At 48.1% G+C, this 5,105-nt stretch overlaps 1 long non-coding RNA gene across 1 annotated transcript; it reads left to right on the top strand.

Annotated features, from left to right (window-relative positions):
* The first annotated feature begins 1,263 nt into the window (after positions 1 to 1,263).
* Positions 1,264 to 3,118, top strand: LOC103598936. The gene is made up of 3 exons (XR_551245.1): positions 1,264 to 1,341; positions 2,214 to 2,403; positions 2,774 to 3,118. It is a non-coding gene; the product is annotated as an uncharacterized LOC103598936 (long non-coding RNA).
* Positions 3,119 to 5,105: the final 1,987 nt, after the last annotated feature.

The following is a 5,105-nucleotide window of genomic DNA, read 5'->3' as shown; positions in this document are numbered from 1 at the left end:
GTGTGAGCCTCAGGGAGGATGGGAGCTAGGTCTGTGTTAAATCCACTGTGTTCCTCGAGCTCAGCCCTGCACACAGTAGGCACTTGATATTGGTGGATGGATGAGAGAGCAGGAGTGGATTTATCTCTCAAAGTTACTCAGAGAAGCTTCTCCAGGTGGCTCCCCACTCTTGCAGGGTCCTCTCTATATGTCCTTCTCCTTTTCCTGGCTAGGCACTTGATATTGGTGGATGGATGAAAGAGCAGGAGTGGATTTATCTCTCAAAGTTACTCAGAGAAGCATCTCCAGGTGGCTCCCCACTCTTGCAGGGTCCTCTCTATATGTCCTTCTCCTTTTCCTGGCTTCCCACAGACCTTCCATGTCACCATGAGTAGTGAGTTGAAAGGGTCCCCCCCAAAGAGAAATGTCTAGGTCCTAACCCCTGGTACCTGTAAATGTGACCTTACTTGGAAATAGGATCTTTGCAGATGTAATTAAAGGTCTTGAGATGAGATCATTGGGGTTGAGTGTGGGCCTGAAATCCAGAGACAAGTGCCCTTATCAGAAAATGGATACAGAGACACAAACACAGAGAAGACTGGAGTAAAGTAGCTGCAAGCCAAGGAACTGCTGAAGCCTCCAGAAGCCAGAAGAGAGACATGGGACAGGTTCTGTCTGAGAAATTCCAGAGGGTATTAACCCTGCTGACACCTTGATTTTGGACTTCTGGCCTCCAGAGTTGTAAGAGAATAAATTTCTGTTGTTTGAACCCCCCAGTTTGTGTCTTTTATTTTGTCAGCCCCATGAAACTTGTACATCTTGGTAACCAGCTCTTCTCCCACCTGGCTTCCTCTCCCGACAGGGAACCCCTCAAAGGCAGAGGCTGCCTTCACTCATTTCTGTGTCCCCCAGGGCCCCGCTGTAGACCCGGCGTTAAAAGAAACATGATGCGAAGGTAATGCCCACCCTCCGAGGACCTCGGGGGCAGCGTGAGACACTTCTGCAGAGTGCCCGGCCAGCAGAACCAACACAGACAGCCACCAACACATGGGAAGAACGTGAACTTGAGTTGCCGCTTTAGCTGTGTGACCTTAGGCAAGCCACTTAACCTCTCTGAGCCTCAGTTTCATTGTGAGACCATGAGATGGCATGTGTAGACGTTCAGCAGTACTTGCCACCCGATCATGGGGATGAATGAATGAGCCAGTTAGAAGATCCCGGGCAGGCCCCGTGGGACCTCTCGCCCTGGGAGAGGCTGGGCACCAGGAGCAGGCTCGGAGCACAGCCCCACCCATGCTCTTCTATCAACCTGCTGTCCACACTGCACCTACCTGTGCAGGTGCATGATCTTGTGAAGTTCAGGTGAGGATGATGTTGGAGAAAGAGCGCTGGACTTGAAGTCAGATTCCCAGCCCTGCTTCTTGCTAGTGGACAACTTGTTCTCAAAGCTTCACAGCCCCAGAGCAGCGTGTCCTATCAGCTGCTGAGTTGGTTAGTACAAGGCACATGTCTGAGGGTTATGGGGTCAGTAAGTAAAGTGATGATGCCAAAGCTAAGTAAATGGTCATGTCCTTCCCGTCTCCCTAAGTGTCACTGCTAAGGTCCTCAAGGGGAGCGACTAGCTCTGCGTCTGTGCCCTCATGTCCCTCTCTCACAGTTGGGAAGTTTATGCCTCTTGGAGGGTGGGTGTTACCTTCACATTTATCTCAAATGCACTGATGATAGTTGCTTTGAGCACTGCCCTGACACAGATTCTGAGATTGTATCTGGGCTCAGTGCTTAGAAACAGTGCTGATGGATCGGTTGTGTCCATCCGTGATTGACAGGTGATGTCTGTCACCAACAGAGGATTGGATAAGCCAGGCTGTCTTCAAGGGATCAGGCAACTTGCAGATCAGAAGTTTTTAGCCTGCGCCACAAATAAATGTCGAGCTCCCTCTTCATGTCCTGCAGAAGTTAAAGAAGTGTGTGGCTTGGGCTGGCCAGTTAGCTCAGTTTTTAGCCTGAGCCACAAATAAATGTCGAACTCCCTCTTCATGTCCTGCAGAAGTTAAAGAAGTGTGTGGCTTGGGCTGGCCAGTTAGCTCACTTGGTTAAATCCTGGTGTTATAACACCAAGGTCAAGGATTTGGATCCCAGTACTGGCCAGCCACCAAAATAAAAAAGGAATCTCCTTTCACTGGGCCCTGGACATTTCTAGTATCCTTTAACACTTTCCACTTTTTTTCTTCTAGAGTCTAGATCGCCTCTCTCCTTACCAGCTGTTTTGCCCCAAATAACAATTGTGTGCATTTGGCCCAGCTCCCAAGGGCAAGCACTCCAGAATTCTCCAGAAAACACGTCACGTAAAATACAGCTGAGCTTCCAAGGCTAGTTATGAGTTCTCTGGAGGAGTTACGGTCACATTATAGCAGCAACTGGATGGTGAGTCCCAGCTGGGCTGATCGGGTTATTTCTGCTTAGGTTTGCGTAACTCTTTTGGGGCCTGTTACCCAACTCAGTTCCCCGTGTCACAGAGATGTTTGCTAGCTCTGGGTTTTTTGAGGATGCAGAGAGGTGCTGGCGGGGACACCCCCTGCAAGTGGGCTTCTTAACCTCAGGTCACCTTACCACTGCTGTGCTCAGAGCCAAGGGCCAATGAGGAAGGTGACTTTATGGTGTGCCTCGCTGTCTCTGAAGTTTTCTTATTGCTCTAAGGACAATGAAGTCACAAGTGCGTGGGGGGAGGGACGGGACTGTATTTTACTGATGACGAATGGATTTTCATCAGAATTCCTCATCCTCTTCTCGCCAGCCAGGCCACGACTGCCTCAGTCTCATTGACACACAGGACAGAAGACGGGGAGGGAGCAACATTTATTGAGCACCTGCTGTATGCCGGGCCCCATGCTGAGGAGTTACATGTGTTTTCTCAATGCTTGCACTAGGTCTGTTCAATGAGGTGAGTAACGGGGAGGTGGGCCAGGGTCTGCACCTGCAGCCAATGACCTTGAGTGAACATGTTTTCTTTTTGAACTTCAGTCCCTCGTCCATCAAAGGGGCATGATAGCACCTGCCCTGTCATGTGTTTATGACGATAGGAGACACTGTGCATGAAGGACTTTTCCTAGAAGAGGCCTTCTATCGCTGGTAGCTATTTTTATTTACTTAAATCAGGGTTGGCAAACCATGGTGTACAGCTAAAAAAAAAATTCTTTATATGTGTATGCCAATGATAATTATATACATGTAGGTAAGTGAGTATAAATTTTTTATGGAGATGAAATTCACCTAACGTGAAATTAACCATTTTAAAGTTCACACTCAGTGGCACCGAGTACCTTCACAACGTTTGTAAACATCACCTCTGTCTAGTTCTAGAACATTCTCATCACCCCAAAGGAGACCCCGTCCCCATCAGCAGTTACCCCCTTCCCCCAGCCCCTGGCAACCACCACTCTGCTGCCTGTCTCTCTGTGGATGTGCCTGTTCTGGACATTTCATATGAATGGAATCATACAAGACGTGGCCAATACGGCTTTTGTTTGACCCATGAGCTAAGCGTGGTTTTTACATTTATGAATAGTTGGCAAAAAACCAAAAGAAGAATCGTATTTCGTGATACATGAACATTCTTTGAAAATCAAATTTCGCATCTATGAATACGTTTTGTTGATACACGGCCAAGCCCATTCATGTCTATGGCTGCTTTCTTGGGATAACAGCATAGTTGAGTCATTTCGAAAGAGACCGTATGGCCCACAGAGTGGAGAATATGGACTCTCTGGCCAGCGCTTGCAGACATTAGCTCCATACCCGGGGAGAAGCTGGCAGAGTTGTCTTCAGACTCCGAGGTCTGGACTGTCTCCCCAGACCATCGCTGCCTCTCTGTATGCATTTAACAGAGGCTTATGGAATATAGTGGTCACCCCTTATCGGAGGTTTCCCGCAGCCGACTGCGGTCCGAAAATATTAAATGGAAAATTCCAGAAATAATTTGCAAGTTTTCAATTGCATGCTGTTCTGAGTAACGTGATGAACTCTTGTGCTGTCCCGCTCCGTCTCACCTGGGACGTGAATCGTCCCCTTGTCCAGCGTCTTCAGGTTGTCTGTGTCAGTCACTCAGTAGCTGTCTCTGTGATCAGATCGATTGTCGTGAGATTGCAGTGCTTGTGTACAAGTCACCCTTATCTTACTTCATAATGGCCCCAAAGCTCAGGAGTAGTGACGCTGGCAATTCGGATGTGCCAAAGAGAAGCTCTAAAGTGCTTCCTTGAAGTGAACACGTGAAAGTTCTTGACTTAATAAGGAAAGGGAAAAAAAACCATTTGCTGAGGTTGCTGAGATCTGCGGCAAGAACAAATTTTCTATCCATGAAACTGTGAAGGAAAAAGAAATTTATGCATGGTCGATACAGGGTTTGGTAAGTCCGTGGTTTCAGGCACCCACCGAGCGTCATGGAACGTGTACCCCGCGGATAAGGGGGGACTACTGTACTTCTTAAGGGGGAGGTGCTGTGATACAGGGTTTGGTAAGTCCGTGGTTTCAGGCACCCACCGAGCATCATGGAACGTGTACCCCGCGGATAAGGGGGGACTACTGTACTTCTTAAGGGGGAGGTGCTGGAGAGTGAGCTCCCAGCCGAGTAGGGGGCTGTGGGTGGTAAGTGAATGTCTAGCCAAATAAAGTTGGGGCTACACACTGATGGAAACCATGAGGGAAAAGTAAAGGCTGCTTTTGTTATCAGGGCAGGATGATGGGGCTGTGACTTGACTTGTGTCAGGGATGGGGTGGGTAGGAAAGTCCTCTTAAGCAGAAACTTAAAGGCCGAGGGGTGTTATTCAAGAGAGGGACAAATCTGAAGACACCCTTTAGGGCCACGGTTTGTACAGCACCAACATTGGGGACATCTCAAGCACCTGATCGTAAAGGTACAGTTTACTAGTGAGGACTGACTTTTTTTTTTGTTTGCTTAGAATTTTTTTTTTACCTGGTGGCTATATGTTTTGGCCAGGGGCTCCTGTTTCTATTTTGCTTTATTTTGTTTTTACAGATTTGTGGAGCTGTCATTCACACATCAAGCTGCATAACCAATCACCACGATTGAGCTTTAGAACATTATCATCACCCCAAGAAGATTCCTCCTG

The sequence above is a fragment of the Galeopterus variegatus genome, unplaced genomic scaffold, assembly GCF_000696425.1.
Source record: "Galeopterus variegatus unplaced genomic scaffold, G_variegatus-3.0.2 Scaffold2794, whole genome shotgun sequence".
Lineage (NCBI taxonomy): Eukaryota > Metazoa > Chordata > Mammalia > Dermoptera > Cynocephalidae > Galeopterus > Galeopterus variegatus.
The sequence above is the reverse complement of the archived record's forward strand: the minus strand, read 5'-3'. Positions and strand labels throughout refer to the sequence as shown.